Source organism: Drosophila nasuta, chromosome 3, assembly GCF_023558535.2.
Source record: "Drosophila nasuta strain 15112-1781.00 chromosome 3, ASM2355853v1, whole genome shotgun sequence".
NCBI classification, from domain to species: Eukaryota; Metazoa; Arthropoda; class Insecta; order Diptera; family Drosophilidae; genus Drosophila; species Drosophila nasuta.
In genome coordinates this window covers 44,601,101-44,622,490 of record NC_083457.1, presented here as the reverse complement: position 1 = coordinate 44,622,490, position 21,390 = coordinate 44,601,101, and the positions used below count along the sequence as shown (strand labels likewise).

Below are 21,390 nucleotides of genomic sequence, written 5' to 3'. Positions count from 1 at the left end.
TGTCAGCTGTCAAAAGTCTCAGTTCTCGTTCTCTTTCTCGTTGTTGTTGTTGTTGCTGTTGCACTTAGCGGTTTGGATTTATTTGCAAGAACCGCAACTTGTGGCATTTATTGTTATGCTTATTGTTTAATGTTTATTATTTATTTTGTATTTATTTGTAGAGCACGATTGTGACAGCTAGCAGACAATAATTGTGAAGGTAACCAGCCTGGCAAGCAAAAGCTGTTTGCTATGTGGTGCAGAGCTTGTTGCTATGTGACTTAAGGCGTGACTTTATATTTTCAATAACTTAATTTATAGGAATTTAAGAACAATACTAAGAATTTTTGCTCAATAACTTGAGATAATGTGGGAAATATTAAAAAAATGTATAGTTGTAAATTTAATACTTATTAAAATACGGGATATACTTAAAAAAATAAATACATGAAATGTAGCATCAAGTTATACAGTAACTTTAATATAAGATAAAATTTGTTTTGGGTCAAATTAGGTATTAACTAAAAAGTTTTCTATAATTTATTGATTTATTATTACAAATAATAATGATTATTATTATAAATTTAAAATTCTAGAAAATTCAGAGCAACTATGATTTAATTTATTTTCAAGAAATCTGTATTAATCATATAAAAGTTTCCGGAGCCTAATATCTTGATTAACCCAGCTTCTGTGTAAAAGAGATAATGTAAAAAAACAATAATTAAATCATTTCTCGCAACGCAAAACAAACAGATTAACTAAAATTCTGCAGAAAACAGCGATTTGCATAATCATAGCCAAACAAATGAGCAATTTATTAAGTTGTTTTCTTTTGCGTATTTACCTCCAACTTGGCTACTGCTCAAAAACCGAAACTGTGCCACGTTTTGGGGCAAAGTAAAAGGAGTCGACGAGTTACGCACTGCGTTGTCGATGTCGATGATGTGCCATCACTTCAAACTGAGTCAAAGTCAACAAGAGAAGCATTTACGATAGCTTAACATCTCAATGGCCAAAAGTAATGAGCAAACACTTTTCAATCGGATCGTGTCAACAATAATGAGTATGAGAAATGTGTAACAAGAGGCAGCGACGTGACTTTGATGTGGATGCCACAACAAAGAAGAACGAATATTATGAATACTATATACATATGAACAGCTGTCAGTTGGGCTGTCGTTAGCTTGTAATGCAATTTTAATGGCAACATCGACAACATTTTTTTTTTGTTTTATGTTTTTGGTCGAGTTTCAACCCTGACCTTCTTTTACAGTTTACAGTTTGTTATTTTTTCGCATTCATAATTTATTGCGTGCGTCTTTCATTTTCGCATCGCATCGCATCCATAATTAAAATGTTTGCTGCAAGTCGCACTTTTTAATGGGCAAAGATATAAACGATTCTGTTGTTGGCTTTTAAGCCAAAACGCTGACCACCCGGTGCGGCAATGTCGGCAAATTTGGCATCGCTGGGGGCGACTCTTCAACTTTTGTTAATTATCGCGATAACGCAACATGTTGCCGCTTGCCACACAGCTTAAAGAGGCAGCCCCCGTCTCTTTGCATATAATTATTGTCATAATCTACAAATTTTGTTATTTATTTCTCGTTTTTTTGGCAACAGCTGACGTTGGCCTTTTGATGACGCCGTCACTCTCTAGTATCAACTTTGACCTCATCCATTTTATATGACAGACAAAATATGCTTGCCTTGTGATGGATGTTCGCTCATAAAGCTCATCAGCAGCGCCATGCAGCCACTACTAATGAGCTACCATGCAGCAACAAGCGCAACCAGCAGACAGGTTATAAAAAAAAAAACAAACCCAACTAAAACAACAACAACTAAAAAACCGACACTATCATATTTTATAACCCATAAAATTGTCTATAGCACAGGCGCTGTGTGATCTGTGGGGTCAGCTGTGGGTTGGAGGGCAAACCACACATAAAACACAAACTCATTAAAACTCACCAAAATGCGTAGAACTTTCGCAAACCAACAAAAGCTGACTGCTTCGAAAAATCACTTTGACATTTACGTCAAGTCTGCTTGCTGGTAATTTAAATTCGTATTTTTACTAGTTTTAAATGTTAGCAATTTAGCAGCAATTAGGACAAAAAGCTGTCAGGGTGGCCACTTACTTCTAGTTCCTTACTAGAAAACAACTCAGCTTGCTATGAAACTTAGCAAATTGTTTGAATTGTTATTTCTAAGGTCACAAATTTAAGCTATTTTATAGCTTGCTATAAAACAACTCTGCTTGCTATGAAACTCAGCACCAATTCAGTATTTTTCAAAACTGTCAGGGTGGCCAGTTACTTCAAGCTACTTGCTATAAAACAACTCTGATTGCTATGAAACTTAGCATCAATTGAAATGGCCTCAAAAGTATTTGAATTGTTATTTTCTAAGGTCACAAATTTAAGCTATTTATTCTTTGACTTTTAATAGTTGCTGCTTGTTTAAATATAACATATTTTTTGTTAGTTTGAAATGTTAGCTATTTAGATGTTGTTTCAATCTTTGTCAGCTTTTAGGATTCCTTTGCTTAGCTCTGCCTAGCTGCTTGCTATGCAAGTTTACATTTGGGAGCTGTGTATTTCAGTACACTCTTTTACTAATTGCTGTTAATATTAATGAGCCATATTTTAATGTATCAGTTCTAAAAGTTAACTGTTTAGCTGTTGTTTCAAGTACAGCTTTCAGCTTTACGTAATTCCTCTAATCAGATCTGAGCAGCTGCTTGCTGTGAAACTGCTTTGCTTCTTTATCTGACTGCTACGCAACCTATAATTTATTCATTCAAACAATCTTCACAAATTTCAGTTAAGGATACAATTGAAAGCTGTTTATTTCAATGTTTATTTGTACTAGTTTTAAAATAAAACTATTTGAAAATCACCATACTTTTTTTTCCAATTCTCTAAATTGTTGTATAGCTGCCTGCTACGCAACTGTTGGCTTACATTTTTGTTTCTCTAAAAGGATTTGCACTATTTTCATTTAAGGTCACAATTCAAAGCGTTTCATTTTAAGCAACATTGTTGCTGATGATTTATGTCTGTCTTTTTTAACAGTTTTAAAAATTAACAATGCAATGTGTCAAATGCCGAAAGTTTTCAAACCGTTCAGCTATAGCTGCCTGCTACGTAACTGACAACCTACATTCTTATTTCTCTAAAAGGATTTACACTATTTTCATTTAAGGCTACAATTTGAAGCTCACCTTTAACCTTTGGCTAACTGTCAGTCACTCATTTGGCTAGCTGCTGCTGCTGTTGTCTGTCTAATTGAATTGCATTGTGGTCTTAGTACAATATAAATAAATAATAAAAAAAGAAGAAATATGAAATCTTCTAATTGGCAGCGCTCGTCGCCGTCATTGTTGGCACGTTGTTTGGCATGCAGACGCAGCAGCAGCTCTCTTCACTCCGCACTCTTCGCTTCCTCTGCTGCTGCTGCTGCTCACCTGGGATCTCTGCGGCCTCGGCATGCATTTCCTTTTTGGGCTCAGGCAGCAGCAACAGCAGCGACGACGTCGACGACGCATAGAAATTTTCTTTATAAATCAGTTGTTGTGGCTCGTTGTTGTTGTTGTTGTTGCTGCTGTTGTTGTTGTGTTCGAGCAACAAGCAAAGTACAAAGCAAGTTGTTAAAATTCCTGTTTAAAGTTTTGTACGCACATGCAACAAGCTTTTCCCCCTCCCTCCAGCACTTTCCTCTCCTTCCCTTCCCAATGTTTGTCCATGAAGCCAATAAGCAACATCAAAGGAAGCTGCTGTTGCTGCTGCTGCTGCATGCTGCATGTTGCCTGATGCATGTTTGCATTAAAGACGCATTTTGTTTGCCCAGATCGAAGTGGAGACGACGCGTCCGCAGCGTGTTAGAATACACAACATGTTGGGGCCACTCATAATCAGGTTTTAGCCATGGCTCTAAGCCAAAGGGAATCGTTTCTCGTACTTCCTCCTCTCGATGCTCTGTGTCTCGTCTTGGGCAATGTTGGCGTTGGCGTTTTTGGCCCCAACCGCTTATTGACTTGGCTGCACATGACTGCACAAAAGAGCAGCAAAGCTGTGGCTGCTGCTTGCTGCTGCTCAGGTGGGCCAAGGCTAGGGCGAAGCTAACTAAACAATTATGGCAACGGCCTCGCGATCGCCAAGCAACAACAGCAACAAAGATGATGATGACGATGTTGCCAACGGCTGCAACATCCTCCATCTCCATCCATTACCAACTTTAGCCTCATCCACATCCACATCCATCTAACTATCGCTCGTATCTATGCATCTATAGTTATTTGTATTATTATTTTGCGTTGTTTTTTGCTGCGTGTTATTCTGTTGCCTGCTTGCCACACTGCCACACAGCACTCTCTCTCTCTCTCTCTCTCTATCTCTCTGCCTGCCTCAGTTTCAGTTCAACTTTTGATGCATTCACATGTGTACTCTGTGTTTGTACCGCCCTCTCTCTCTCTCTCCATAGTCTTCTCTCTCTCACTCACTCGACCATTGTTGCCTTTCGGTTTTATTTATAGTTAAAGCTGCTTTAACGCTCCTTCGGATCCGTTCGTTGGCTCCGTTTGGCCGGGTTAGTCGCTCTGCTCTGCTCAGCTCAACTCTTCTCTGGCTTGCTTGATGATGCTTGGCGAGCTTAAAATCATCATAAGTGCATGGTTACACATACTATGCGCAGACAGCGAACGCAATGCTGAGGCAACGCAACGCAATGCGATGCAGCGCAGTCAGCCAGCTAGACACACAGACAGCCTTGGCCGAGCGAGGGTGGCAATGAAAGTTGTGACAACAAAGTTTTGTAGTCTCATTATTATTATTATGAAGCATTAAGTTACTATGTAGAATGGTGCTTTAATTCCAATTTGAAATTAAATATAGTAGAGATAACAAGCTTAATTTATCAGTCCCATTAATGTATTGTCTATTTGTTCTTTCATTAACTACTTTATAAGTCCCTAAATTCGCATTTATCCTAAGACAGCTCAAATGCCGAAATATCATTTATAGAAAGTAAAGTAAACGCTTGTCAAGTAAAATTTATTGAAACTCGAATCTTGCAGGCATTAGAAATGAAGTTTAAAAACTATTTAATTCAAATGAATCTTTTGTTGGCTTATTATTAAAAAAACATAAACTACTGTCTTTAAAAAAATATAAATTTAGTAAATTTTTTAATTTAGTAAAAGAAAAGATTTCAACATATTATATATCGTTCTCAAGTTTTTTCCAATTCTTTCTTATATAATATACGCTTTGGCTCTGGGTTAAAAAATTTTGCAGAAAATGCATTTGGAGAAACTAAAATTATGTTAAAAAAAATTAATACTATGATTATAACACCTAATATCTTACAATTTGGGTGTAAATCTAACTGAATTTTTCATTAATAAAATATGTATTTTGTATTTTTCTTTAATAATAAAATACGTATATACATATGTATAAAATAATTATTCTTAATCAAAATTTTTCATCTATTCTATTTAAAAAGTTTCCGATTCTCTCACAAATTTCAATAAAATTCATGACTTTTCACCACTAGCAGCTCTAAAGTATACATTTTTGAATGTATAATATTTTATATGAAATTTAGTAAATAGAAACGTAATGTGTAAATATACCAACAAAACAAATCTAAGACTTTTAGGGATCATAAATTAGAACAGAACTTACAAACTTTGAAGTTAGAGTTCAATAACTCGTGTTACAGTTTTTTGCTTGTCAGTGGAAATATTTATTGCCTTTTGCTACTAGAGTAAAATGAAACATACTTTTTTTGATAAGTTTTTGAAACCACCCTCGCAACTTGTGCGCTTGTTGTGGTGCAATACATGGAAGTTAATGTTCTGGGTGAGTGGGGCTGCATTTTAGTTTTTATTTTCGTCATTTTCAAGAGATTCTTTTTTGCTGCAGTTGCCGATGTTGTTGTTGTTGTCGCTGCTGCTGCTGTGTGTTTGTTGTTGCCGCAGAGCATTTCTTTTTGCATTGCGGTTTTCACGTGTTGCTATTTTTGCAAGCTTTCCCATTTGTTGCTGCTGTTGGAGTTGTGGTTGTTGTTGTCATGAATAAACAGCATAAAAAGCAAATGAAAATAAAAACCATAACAAAGAAACCGAAACGCAGTCGCAATCGCAGTTTTCGTTTTAGTTTTTAGTTCGTCCGCCCGCCTTCAACTGCTGACCCCACGCGCTGCCCACGAAGACGTCGACGTCACCGTCACCGCTGTCTGCAGTCTGAACTCTCTGCCGGCGTCGCTGCTGGCGTTGCAGTCAGTGCAGAGCTGTGCTAATAACTCAGCATTTGTTTCAATTTCTGTGTTTTTTGTTTTCGTTTCTTTTTCTACTTCCATGTGTGTATTGTGTTGTTGTTTTGTGTTTGCTTGCCAAATGTTTTTTTGTGTGTTTTCTTTTTTGTTTTAGCAAGTTTGTTATTTATTCTACACATTTTTTGCCCTTGTTGCTGCCGGTTTTAGTTTTTTTTTCTCTTTTGCTAAATTATTTTCTGGTAGCAACATAAATACACATATAATTTATCAACTTGGCTTAGAGGGCAGCTTTAACATTCTTTTCTTTTCGGATTTTTTGTTTTGTTGTTTTGTTGTGTGCCTCTACTTTTTGTTTGTTTGCTTTATTGTGTGTCAGCTCGTTTATCAGACTTGAAAACATATTGAACATCATCACTTAATAATATTGACACTTTTTTCGATTTTTGAATACACATTTTTCCCTCTCTCTGGAGATTGAACATATTTTCATTTGAATAGCTATGTTAGTTGCCGTCTCTATCATGATCATCATCATCATCATCAGCGCCCACGATTACGAGCCGAAAACGAGCCACGCACACAATCAGCAAATTAAGTGATTATGTTAACCGGTTGTTCTTGTTGCTCTTGTTGTTGCCGCGGCCTCAAAAGCCGGGCCCAAAACAGAAATTTACATGAAAATTAACTTGTTATATGGCAAACAACTCCAACAACAAAAGCGAGAGAGCGCAAAAAACCGAACTGAACTGAACGACAATTTAAAAGTTAAGACAACGCACAACTCAAAACCAAACAGACATAAGTTCGCTGCTGCTTCCTCTTCTTTGCTAGCTCCAATTTTGTTTCACTTCCCCACTTCACGTACGCTTCCTCTGCCTCCTCTTTCACCTACTTCTTCTACTCTTCTTCCTCCGTTGCCAACTCCTCTTCGCTTCCTCCTCGACGCTCTTCTACTACTTCTTCGCTTCTTCCGCCTCCTCTTGCTCCCACTAATTCTCTTCCTCCTCCTCTTTCACCTACTCCTTCTTTCAACTCTTTGGAGTCGGCAATAATTTTGTATAATTTCGAAATTAGAGCTCATCACCAGCCCATATCAAAGTCCGTCTATCCCTCTCTTTCTCCCTCTCCCTTTTTGTACTTCTTTCTCGCTCTGTTTGCTGTTCTACCGCTCTTCAAGCGTACGTATCTGTGGCCATGGTCTGTTGCCTGTTTCTGTTTCTGCTCCAATATTGGCAGCAACTACAGAACATATTTTATAGTAAAATTGCGCCTTTGATCCAAAGTGGTTGTCCCTATTTTTTTGTCTTTTTTTTCTAAGATTATATAAAACCCCGATAATTTGCATAACTCCACCGACTGTGGGAACGCATATTGTATTTATTTAAGCATTACAAGTGATATCTAGTCATGAATCAGACACGAATTATCACAAAGTGTTTCAAACAAACGTTTTTATTCTATTTTTATTATGTTAATAGTTTTCGTTTGTTGTCGTTAAATAATGCCATGATATTATTATCAATTGATTCAACTAAAAATCAATTAAAAGTTTTGTAGTTTGCAATATTGAACATTTTCAATTTAAATATAAGCTAATAATTTATCTACAGCATTAATCTACTCAATTGAAGTATGAGAATTAACTGTTAATTGGATTTTTTCTTATGTGAAAACGTTTTCCATATTTTGTATGGACAAAATGTACAAAAATATAAAAGTTTATGGGAAATAGTAATTCTTAATATGAGAAAACATTGCCTATTTCTTATGAAGTTTATAGGAAGTTTTAATTTTAATAATTAATAAACCTTTAATAATGAGAAAAGGTTAGCTTTTCGATACGAAAAGTATATAAAACATATTAATATAAATTTGTATTAAAAACTGTACAATTTTTTTTTATAGCGTTTCCTATTTTTAATGAAAACGTACATATATAAGAAATATGAGTATTAAAAATATGATATTAAAAGTATATGAAAAATGTAAATATAAACTTATATAAAAAATTCAAAATTATCTGACAACGTTTCCTATTTCATATGAATGATATATAAAAAATATATATATAAAGAACTCAATAATTATCTGATCTTAATATAATTTGAAGCAGTTAGACAACATATTAAGGAATTGTGTCAATTCTTAAGCAGTTATGTCTTTAATCTATTATATTTTAATGCTCTTAAAACCAAGCTTTATTATTTAGTAAAATGTGTCTTTTTCCTCATACTTTGTAGCTCTCAAAATCATGCTTGATTTATTTGAAAAGTGTGCTACAAAACCGTAACTATCAAAAACTTCAAATTAAATAAATATTGTCTAACAATAAGCCCCAAACTGACAATAAAATTCTCAAACAGTTGTAATAAAAATGCTTTAAATTCGCAATTAAAAACAATCAGCAATTGTTTAATTTAGTTGTTGCGTGATCACATTCAGCGCAACTAAAACGTGCTGACAAAAAACTAAAAATCAAGCGCAAAACTTTTCTTTTGGCCAACTTTGTTTTTCCGGCAAAAGTTTTGATGCGTTGATAGCAACAAAAATGCAACAATCTTAAACATTACATAAAGCAAATAAAATAAAACAACAAAAAACAAGCACAAGGCCAACAACGATAAGAGGCCAAAAGCAGAGCAAAGAAAACCGTTGAAACCGTTGCCAATCGCCCTTTAAGCCTAAGTTCTTCCATATGAAGCGCACGAACTACAAGAGTATTTTATTTGTATTTATTTTTTTTCGTTTTCGGTTTTTTTTGCGACTTCCGTCACAGAAATTTTTAGATTTTCAAAATATATTTGCAACACGTAGCAGGCAGCACGTAGCACATACAACAACTGAAGCTGTCTGAAGAACTAATCTCTAAGCTGACAAAGTGGGAAAGAAGCTGCTTCGGCTTTGACTCTTTGTCTCGTTTAATTCAAATTAGTCGCGTTCTCTATAAAGCGAACTCGTTGATGTCTCAGTCGATGGGCTGTTTTTATTCAATATGCATATGGCTACAGATATCTGTATCTGTATCTATATCTCTATCTATCTTTCTGTAGCTCGTTGTGTGTACATATGTGTATCTCTTAGCTATTTATATTTATTTGGTCGGCTTCTTTTTATACCCGCCACCAATAGAGGGTAGAAGGGTATTATAACGTTGTGCTTTCAGGAAACGTGTGTAACGGATAGAAGGAAGAATCGAATTTTAGTATATACTATATACTAAACTATTACATTTTAAATATACTTTACAGTGCAATATATGCCAAATTGTCAGTAAAAGAAACTAAGATGCCTTTTGTTCATACAAAAGTATTTTCATAAAAATATGGTATTATGAAAGTAGTATGTACTATTTCAACATACCAAATACAGCCTTTTTATATTTAGTATTTTTGCGGTATATTAATTCGGTATATTTGCACTTTATGGTATATTTTAAAAGTATTAAGTAATATATCACCATGCCAAGTATAGCCTTTGGTATATATTTTAATATTTGTGTGGTATATTAATTCGGTATATTTAAATAAATACCGCACCAATTTGTTATTATTTAAAATGGTTAGCACTTTATGGTATTTTTTGAAAATAGTAAATACTATATCAACATACCAAATATAGTCTTTGGTATAGTTTTTAGTATTTTTGTGGTATATGAATATGGTTTAGTTTTAAATTAATACCCCTAGTAAATACTATATCAACATACCAAATATAGCCTTTGGTATATATTTTAGTATTTTTGTGGTATATTAATTCGGTATATTTTAAAATGAATACCGCACTATTTTGCTTTTATTCAAAATGGTTACCAGGTATCTCACAGTCGAGCACACTCGACTGTATCTTTCTTACTTGTTGGTATTTCTTATGCTGCGACTCTTAATTTATGACCACATCGCCATTATAATTCTCACTCTGTCAGGCCGCTATCGCTCTCCCTATCTCTATCTCTGTCTCCAGTGTCTTTGCCATTCGCTGTCTCTCCTATGTTTATTCAAATTGCAAAACGTTCTTTTTCTAGCTCGACAATTTCTTGAACTCTGAGCTCTTGTCTGGGGCAAGCGCAAGTCTCGTCTAGACGACGGCCAACGAAGGAAGGAAGCCTCAACACACACAAGCTGCACTTGAACTTGAGACGACCCCCCACAATGGACACATGGAAGTGGCCAAAACCAAGGGATGGATTCTGCATGCAACCCTCATGTGCACAAATTCTAAACACAAAAAAAAAAACGCAAAAACAAAACATATTCATGAATGAAATGAAATGAAGAGGGAGCTGTTAAGTAGCCAGACAGACAGACAGACAGAAAGACAGACAGATGGAGGCAGACACCTTTGTTTGGCCAAACGAGATTTCTTGATGTCTGGCTTAAAACGAAGGGGTGCTTAGTGTCTGACTGTGGCAGCTCTCTTCAGCCTCTATCTCTCTCTCTGCTTGCAACTACTATTGTCATGCTTTTAATTACAGATTTCTATTGGCATTTGTTATCTATGCTGATGCCAGTCTATTTTTATACAACACAAACTCTCAGCTGAACTTCCTCAATTGCTTGACAGTCAGTTGAGAGTTGAGTTTGTCTCGTCTGCTAATTGAAAGTTGAGCACAGTGCGTATACTTAATATGCTTGCAGCTGCTGTTGCTGCTGCTGGCAACTTTTGTCAAAGTAGCTTAATGCTAATGCAATTGGCACGTGCCTTCAGTCATATTACACTATCACTATCACAGCTACAACATCATTATTGTTGTGCTCTGTAACGAGGAAGCTTAGCTCTATCGTTCTCTCTCTCTCTCTCACTCACTCTCTCTGTTTCTTACAAGGCCACATGAACATGAGCTGCAAATCTAATTAATATGCATGTCTCTTACGACCACAACAAGCAACAACAACGAGAAATGTGTTTGCCAAAAGTTCATTTCATCTTTTCTGGCTACTTGTTTTTGGCCTTAAGCTCAGCTGTATGTTTGGCCAATGATTATAATGCTCTGATAATAAAATATAATAGTTGACTTTTGCGTTTCTCTGTTACAGCTGTTGGCTTTAAGCTGCCTTTGCTTAGTTTAACAATGCAATGATAACGCAAATTGTTTATTATTTTGTGCACTAAAGTTGCTGCTACATACAATTTGATATTCTACTATATTATGTAATATTCAACAAACTTATTCAACAAACATTAGCAATCCATTAGCCAAATTCTAATTAAATAAGGTTTATCCAAGTTGGTTAAGTGACGAGATATTTCAACTTTGATTTAAAATTCATTTTAAGGTATAAATGAAAACTTAAATATCCATAAATTCACTTGATTATTATTTCTTTATTGTTCTTATTTTATTAGCTAAATAAGTTTGAAAACATTCGACAGACATGATAATCCATTAAAAAAATTCTAATTAAATATGGAAATTTCAACTTCGATTTGTAAATAAAATTAAAATATAAATATCTCTAAAATGTGATAGTTTCAATAAGTTTTTCTAATAGTTTATGTGTTTTTGCTTTATTTCATTTAGTTTAACAAGTCTCCAAATATTCGACAAACTTGAGTAAACTGAAGAACAAGGAATTAGGAATATTTCATGTCATAACTTAATCATTTTAATAGATCAACGCTAAAGTATAAACTAGAACAGGAATATCTTTAAATTTAAATTTATTTGGTATCTTTCAATATTAGGCAAAAATTCATTCTATGCTAAGCAAGATTTTTTTAAATTCTGAATAAGAAGAAGTTCTGATTATTGCTTCATAGAAATTTAATTTTCGAATTTCAAAATACTAAAGTAGACGCTAGAAAATAAATATATATAAATATGTATACATTCTGATTATATTATATAATATTAGTTTAAAATCACTGTGTGATTTTACTAAACTGAGTCTGTTTGTCTTGCATAGCTTTATCATTTCAATAGATCAACACAAATAAAAAAAAATGTAAACAGTTTCACACACACTTTTAATAAAAATCGCTTGAGTTTGCATTTCATATGGAAACCCAGGAAACATCACGATCCTGTTGTGAATTAAAATTCCTATTTTGAGAGGCTTTTGTCATGACTTGAATATCTAAAATGTAAAGCCAAAGTGGGAGGGGGGAACATTAAATCACGCCCTTGTAGAGTGAGCCTAATGCGTTGTCATTTGGTTGCTGCTCTAGTTAATGTGCTTATTATGCCAACATCAAGTAGCTTGCAACACACACACACACACACACACTCATACTTCAGGTCAATGCCGATAATTTGTGTATGTGTGTGTTTGTGTGCGTGGCATGTAAAACGCCAGTTGAATTGTCAATTTGAAACAAAATGCAAACACACACGTGCAACATTAACACACATTTAAATGACAGACAACAACGAGAAAAGTTGTCAACTGTCAAATTTAATCATGGATATTATAAAAGCAGCCACAACAACAACAAACTGATTCAACATAAGCAGTTAGATATGTGTAGATAAAACACAAGCAAAACACGACCAAAAACAAAGCCAAACAAATCAAAACAAAGTCAAACACACAGCAAAGCAAAGCAAAATAAAAACAAGACAAAAGCTAAAGCAAAATTTCAAATAATGTCAAAGTGTCGTTTAGATTTCATGTTATACACTGCATTTTAGGGTATTGAAGTGATTGTCATTGCTTATGTGACACATTCTTTTGATTTTTGCACTAATTATTTTAATCGACTGCAACTGCAATTTGCAGCTGCTTTGATTGACAGCGTAAATGGTAATTGAACAAATCGATTTCACTTAATTTAATGTATAAATATTGCAAAATACAACAAGTTAATAATATAACAGTTAAATTAGTTTAATGCACAAATAGTGCAAAATATTAAGAATAGAAAATAACAATTTGCAAACTAGAAAATTGAAATTTCAACTACAATTTTATTAAAAAAATGTTAACACTTAAACATTTTCAATAACTGAGATATAAATTATTGAAAATTGTTAATCTTAGCGAAAGAATTTCACAGGGCATCATTTTGCAAGCTATATAATTAATATGAAGTGGACATCATCGACTTATCAAACAAACGAAACTTTAAAATATAATATTATTTTGAAAATTCAACAACATTTTCTAACACTAAAATGATAAATTTCTTGGAACGTTTCTCTACACTAAAAGTACAAATTTCATAGAACAATTTTAGCACAAAAATTGCAAATTTTATCAAACATTTTTCAACACGAAATTTTAAAATTTCATAGAACAATTCTTTTCATAAAAAAATGCAAAATTTACAGAGCATATTCTTAAACAAAAATTGTAAAATGTAATAGAACAACAAAAAATTTGATTTGATATAGAAGATCTTTCACTACAAAAATTGCCAAATATAATAAAATATTAATTTGCACTAAAATATTAAGATTTAAGTTTCATAGAACATTTCTTAAGACTAAGACATTTAATAATACACAAAATTTAAAAACCTTTTTTTGACCAAAAATTGCAAAATGTCATAAAACATTCCATATCAAAATTTTATAAAAAAAAAAAATATATTTCGTACCAAAAACAGCAAAAAATAAAAACACATTGCTTTACAATTTCAAATTTCATAAAACATTACTCAATCCCAAAAATGGTCAATACTAAAAAATAAAATGAACATTTTTTAGAACAAAAATTGCAAAGAATCAAAAAACATTTAATATCAAATCTGCATAAAAAAATAAAAAGAACATTTTTTTAGAACAAAAATTGCAAAGAATAAATAAACATTTGATATAAAAACTGCATAAAAACATTTTCTACCACACAAATTGCAATATATAATAGAACATTTCTTTGTACTAAAATTGCAAAGTATTATAGAACATTTCTCGATATTAAAATTGGAAATTTCATGAAATATTTCTTATCTTATCGATCGCAAGTGGATTTTGTTATTAGTCTTTGTTTCATACTAAATAAGAAAATTGTTTGCAAATACAATTATTTACAGAAATTGACTATCATGTATCATTTATAGACTTTATTAGACAAATATGTCTAAACAAAATAAATATCTAAAATGAACTCTCCCAAAACGACTTTGATTGACAGCTGTCTAAATTGTTCCCACATTCCATTAACACTTTTTGGGACAGGGTATCAAAAAGGCGGCACACTTGAGATCAAAACATTGCTCACTTGTTGTCATGCTTCCCATAATTTTGGTTGTTGTTTTTGTTGTTGCTGACAAACTGACTGACTGACATAATTTGGTCAGGTTTGCGGCTTATGGCTTTGTCATCTCTCTCGTTTTTTTTTTTCTCTCTTTTTGGCTAATTACAGTTGAAATATTTGCACATAAATCAGATAAAAATGTAAACTTTATATCTCAATGGATTTGTTTGTAGTTTTTATTTGTATTAAGTTTTTTTTCAGTATTACCTTTTATGCTGCGTTCGATGTTGCGGTATTACAAATGGCGTGCAGCCGCTTCCGTTTCCTGTTTTGGCGGCGTGCCGCAAAAGAATTTATCCAATTAGAATTTTGCAGCTGCGCAGGCGTCACAGCGGGAAAACTTTTCTTTTGCCTTTCTTCCTCGAAACCAATTTATTTTTATTTCAACAAAATAACAGCGAAATTTGCTTTTTTGTAATTAAAATTTGTATTAATTTTTTTTGCACTTTTTGTTGTTGTTGGGTGAATAATTGCACTGAGAAATTTGCAAAATTTTTGCTGCACAAACTCGAACTTGTTGCTTTTTGGCACTTGATCAATTTTGTTATCTATTTGTATGCGTGTGTTTGTGTGTATGTGTGTATTTATAATAACTGTAAATTTGTTATTTTATTTTTAATTGTGTAAAACAGACAGCTGTTGACTTTTTTGAGGCACTATTTGGGGGCACAACACAAAATTTCTACGCAATAATTTGACTTTTTATTCTCCAATTTGTATTTATTATTTTTGCCGATCAAATGTAGAGTTTGATATTTGCGTGTGTGTTTTGAAATTTATCTCGTCTTATGCGAACGACGAACGAAATGCGAAAGAACAGAACGTGCGGCCGCGGCGAATTTTGTCGTACGAACGCTAAAAATCGACTGACTCGCAAACGCAGCGCGTCGTTTCACTCAAGCATCGTTGCACTCACCACTGCTGCTGCTTTGTCACTCGAACGTTTTGGTTGCGTTCAGCGAACGCAGCGAACGCGAACACGCAACACGTTGCATGTCGAACACAACGCAACGACGAACCCGTCTGATTGCTTTCCAGTTCGTTTCGATTGCCAAAACGTTTCCCACAACGTTCCGTTCATTGAGCTCACACTGTTGTTGTGTGGGTAACCTGTTTGGCTGAGTGCCGACGACGAGTGCAAACAGGTTTCGTTTTTCTGAGTTTGAGCGTAATTTGTTTAATTACTCAATTATGCTGCCAGACCAGCGTGCGCTTAAGCGAGAGCGAGAGGGCCATACACAACATACGAATTGTGTTGTGTGCTATGCAATTTAGTGGTTATATTTTAGAAATTTATTGTTTTATCCAGCCGTACTTGGAGATGGAGACCTTTTTTTCGTTTTTGATTAGTTTACAATGTTGGCGCTGCTTTTATTACACTTTACCTGATGCAGACAATGTTGTTGTAGTTGAGGACTTTTCAACTCAAAAGGTTGCGAGCGTGTGAAATTTTACCATTATTAGAGCTGTTGTAAATAATCAAATGAAACGATTGTGCAGAGGAATCAACAGTTCAGTCCAGGCTCGATCAGCTGCAAGAGCAGAATAATAAAAGTAAGATAATAATTTTTTTTTTCACCTAATATATTTCTTTAAATTCAACTCAGCATCGCATTTTTAAAGCGACAACTTTTATTTTTGGCATTGTAATAGAAAAATGTGTAATTTCAATATTCTGAAAATTTCAGCACGATTGCTTCACAGAGAGAGAGAGTATCCATTAAAGCTCTCATTAGTCATACAGCATCTGCAAGTCGTACAAATTCACCTTCTAACAACTTTTCCAAGCAACTTGTTGCACTTTTTTTGCGCAAGCAGCAAAGCGAACAGAATAGATGAATTCTGTCATTTCACTTGAACATTCATAAATATTTATGTGGGTATTCGTGGTGCATGTTCTGTGAGTGTCCCAACACCAATTCCCATACCCCCAAAAGACTAAGTCAAAGCCAACAAAACTCATATCTATAGCCATTTGTATGGACATTTCCATTTTCCATTTCCATTCCACGAACAACTCTTTCTCGCTCATTTTGCATCTCTCGTCAAATTCTTTAACTTGGCAATTTGTTACGGTACTTTTGCTATTTTCCACAACAGAACTGGAACCGAAACTCCTCGGTCAGTATCACTTCAGCTTCTCAGTTCCAGCTTCAGCTCAGTCTTGAAACTTTTAGCTAGTGGCGCATATTTATGCAAGGCAACGTTGTCGACAAACGGTCCGCACTTAAAGAAGATGCCGCATGGGATAATGCTGCAAGACAGAGAGAGAGAGACAGCAAGAGAGCGAGAGAGAGGCGGCGAGATTTATGTGTGTGGATATTTGTGACAAGTGTCTTTCATTAGCATAAGTAAATCTTCTCGAAATCCTCAAATTTATTTGTCAACACTTGACAATTTCATTGTTGACGCTGCAAGGCGCAGCTGTAAACGATTCCTCTACGTCTTCTCCTCTTCTTTCTCTCCTTTTTGACTACAAATCATGATTTGTCTCTTGCATGTCATTTGGACATTGCCGCCTAACTGCGAGTTCAGTTTGAGCCCTTTCCCCCCGTGACCAAGACAATGAATGCACTGGTCAAAGGCAAAAAGCCGTCTTCTTCGGCCTCGGCTTAAGTCAAAGCCAAATATTTGCCCACAAGCAAACAACATTAGCTTTAGCTTTCAGTTGTGAGTTTGGCTCGGTCTCAGATACCCTGTAAATTTTAGTGTCTTTTAATTGCACACTGAGACAAAAAGTTCTCAAATTAAGTCTTAGTACTATGGATTTTGCAAGACATCAACACTAAAATAAAATAAAATTCTAAAAAAAAATCATTATTTTGTTCTTCGTACTAAGAATTTTCTTCTAAAAAGTGCATCAACAATATGGAAATCATAATTTAAGAAAACAATTCTTTATTTTCAGAACATTTTATATAAGACCCGAACTCTTATTGAAAAGAGGAAAACAACTATAATTTTTGACTTAAAAACTACGTCAAGAACATGATATGATATAAGACACAAGTTCTTATTGATAAGATGAAAGAATCTTGTATGTAGTTTTAAGATCAAAAATCTTATTATAAGGTCAAAAAATGTATTTAATTTTTTGTTTCTTTTTGTTCTACCATTTTCTATTTAATTAACGATGCGTTCATCTTGTTTAATTCATCTTCAACTAAAGAAATACTTATCATCGATTCGGCCAGTAGTAGAACCCAGGATCTCCTCTCTTAGACTGCAATGAAGAATAATTCGCGACAACTCGACTATGAAAGACAAAACTCACTCACTCACTGCTAGATAAAAACATTACATGGATCCCAAATTTAGTATTTTTGGTCTTATTTGGCATTTTATGACTAATATTCTTAGTTTTAAGAATTTCTTCTTGAAGGATTACTTTTTTAACAAGACAATTTTTAAGACAAATGTTTTTGATTTAAGAAACTGGTTTCTTTACAGTGCAGAACTATTTAGCACCTCATCTTGTTTTCACTAAAATTTTTTTAATCTTATAATAAGAATATTGGTCTTAAAATTATAAGATTTTCCCCTCATCAATAAGAACTTGAATCAAATATTCTTAAAATCAAGATGCTTTTTCTAACATTAAGATATTCATATTCTTCACGCTTTCTTAGATCAAAACTTCTCAGTATGTTACTAAGACCAAAATCATAATTTTAGAACCATTTTTTTTTTCAGTGTTTTATGTCTTAGCTCCTCAGCTTTCTTATCTGGTTTATCTGAAGAGTGTCAACGTTGTTGTGGTCATCAACATCATCATCGTCGCCTTGGCATTATGGCCAACACTTCATTACCAACAACAAAAGCCGTGGCCATTCATTAGCCGCTTGCTGTAAAAAAAAGTTGGCAACGCTTTCGGCTTGAACTTGGTCAAGACTGAAGACGGTATAGAGAGGGAGAGGGAGAGAGAGAGAGAGGAAGTGCATTCATAATGCTCAACGTAATCTCAAATTACTGCAAAATTCGCGCTGCACATCTTTATTTTCATTATTCCCTTTACTTTTATTTTTATTATTCTTTTTCGTATTTTTATTTTTATTAAGTTGCATTTTATGGCACTTTTTGCTTGCTGGCTATTTAATATGCTTTGTTGTAAATCCAGCATTATTTTGATTGTTGCGCATTTTATTGTTATGTCAATAAGCCGGTCTTTTATGCCACCAAAATGCATCTCTTGGCCGCAACATGCAACATGCAACATGCGGCATTGCGCATTTCCGCCAACTTGTTCAAGCTTTCCTCCACTTCTCTCCTCTCCTCTGTCTCTCCCTCTCTCGCATCTGCTAATATTCTCCCCAGAATCCTCCGAGCTGTGTGTGTGTGTGTGTGTGTGTGTGGACAGGTGTGCGCTGAAGGCCATTGAAAAGCGTTTGATAGCGTCAAAGAGTGATGTATTTAATGATTTCTTTTACTAAACACGCATGTGAGGATGTTGTCTGCACAATAACAACAACAACAACAACAACAACAACAAATATTCTCCGTTCACTCTTGCATTTAACTTTATCGCCCAGATAAAGTCATATAACTTATGCAATTTCCATTCATTCAAACTTCCTGCTCGATGCGACTTCTATAAACAACAAAAAAGTCGGCTTAGAATAAAGATCACACAATCTTTAAATAACTAAATTTACTAGTATTTAGACATTAATTTAAACATTGGTATTTATATTATAAAAGCTTGGTATTATAAAGTTTCGGAAAGAATAATTATAATATTATAGTTATATTTATTAATTCAAAAAGGTTATTTCATACAAAAAAAAAATAAGTAAGAGAGTTGTATATTTGTTTTTAATCTTTTTAGATTCCTATAATCTCTAGGAATTTTTAATATGTATAATACTAAAGTATTATATATATATATTTTAGATTATTTGTCAAGTTCTTAACTTAAAGTAAGAGTAGTACTCCTTTTATGTTTACACAGCAAATATGTGTAATATAGTTTAATAATTTTGTAAAATGTTTTGTAAAATATTGTTAACCGCTACCTATGTTATAAAACCAAAACATTTCTTACAATATACTAAAATAATATACCGAAAATACTAAAATATACCAATGGCTATATTTGGTATTTTAATATAGTACTGCATTTAAAATATACCATAAAGAACAAAATATACTAGATTGACAGTCAAAGCAACTGAGACCCTAGTGTAAGTTTTTTGGAATACAATTTTTATCTGAACGCAAACTTTCAGAAATCATAAGGACTATAGTTGTAATTGTATGCACCAAACTTTAGCTTTAAAATAGATTTTTACCGATTTGAAACTTAAGCTGCATGCAAATATTATATTAGAGCAAGGTGTTCATACGGACGGACGGACGGACAGACGGACTTGGCTATATCGTCTTGGCAGTTGACGTTGGTTAAGAATATAAATATATCCGGAGATGACATCTTCTGTAGAGTCAAGGAGTTTTCAAAAATGATAATACTAATTAATAATAATAATTAGATTATCTATTCTTGAATTTAATTTGTTATAAAGATAAATACGTATATATTTGTCGTTGCAATAAGTTTAAAAAAATAATAAATACTTATTTTTAAATCATTAAAATCACCATTTAATTTAGCTAAAAACCAAGCGGATTTTCGACAATAATATAATTAATTGCTTATTTAACACTTTTTTATAATTTCAAATATAAAAAGTGTCTATTAAATTAACTATTCCGGACGTGTTCTAAATTTAAATGACTCGCGACAACTTCCATTTAAATTTATGAGTCGCGAGTCCCTTTTGTGCTGATCAGCTAATGGTTGACACTTGGGCAGCAAATCAATTACATATAGATAACTCAAAGTGTCAGTCCATATGGCACCTGTACTAACTGGCTGCTGGTTGCTGCCACAATGTTGCATGCTGCAGAGGAGAGGAGTCACCTGTTTTGCAGGCATTTGCTTTAACAAACTTGATGCCAAATTGGGACTGCGACAATTGCTGTACATACATCATACAGAACTTTAATTGTGCCCGGCACTCAATCTTTCAATCACAGTGCAACACAGAGCAGAGGCAAGGCTGCAACGTTGCAACGATGCGGATTACATGCGGCTGACTGAGCGAACGTTGACGCTGAAGTAGAGTGAGAGAGAGAGAGAGAGAGAGAGAGAGAAGCGAAGTGGAATGAAGAATGGCAGGCAATATAATCTATATAATCATAAGAGTGCAGCATGTTGTAACATAGTCAGTGGAGAGGAGCAGCGACCGTCGCTTGCCGCATGCCGCACGCATTTGCGACATGTTGTCAACTCGAATTGCGTTCGACTGATTGAAGGCAGCCCAACCCAGTCCAGACAACCAGACAGAGACTCATGCCAGAGTCCCATGCCCATCCCTGGCCATAGTCCAGGCCACAAAGTAGGCAAAAAGGCAAGTGCCACAAGACGATTTGTGGCACAGAGACAGAAAGAGAGACAGGTTTTTTACTGCGCAGGGCAGGACAACTAACTAAGCCACAAGCCACAAGCTTTAACTTTGGCTTTGACTTTCGGGTAGGCGTTGCAGATTGATCAACCGAACTTGGACTCACAAGACAGTCGCGACATTTGTCTAAGTTACGCTGTTGTTGTTGCTGTTGCTCTCCTTTCCGTTCTTGGCCTTTGCAACGTCATGTGGCCACAGGTCGACAAACATTTCAAGTAATTTCGCCATCAATCTTGCACTTTTGCACTCGTTTGCGACAGCAACGATCGACCTTGTCCTTGTCCGCTTGCACTGCCCACTCACCTGTATGGCTGCGTTCAGTTCAGTTCAGTTTATTTTGATCTTGGTGTCTCCACGATTTGCATAACTTGTCATCTTCAGCCGACGTCAAGCAGGAGGAACAGCCATCGCCATCGTCATCGCCATCGCCATCGTCATCGCCGTCGACATCGTCATCGTCATAGCCA

At 34.5% G+C, this 21,390-nt stretch overlaps 1 protein-coding gene across 2 annotated transcripts in view; it reads right to left on the bottom strand.

Annotated features, from left to right (window-relative positions):
* LOC132792466 (uncharacterized) overlaps positions 1 to 15,339 on the bottom strand; it is an 87,197-nt gene extending 71,858 nt beyond the window's left edge. For both annotated transcript variants that reach the window (XM_060801863.1, XM_060801864.1), the window contains exon 1: positions 14,670 to 15,339. The gene's annotated coding sequence lies outside the window, so the exon portion shown is untranslated. The remainder of the gene's footprint in view (positions 1 to 14,669) is intronic.
* Between the last annotated feature and the right edge of the window lie 6,051 nt (positions 15,340 to 21,390).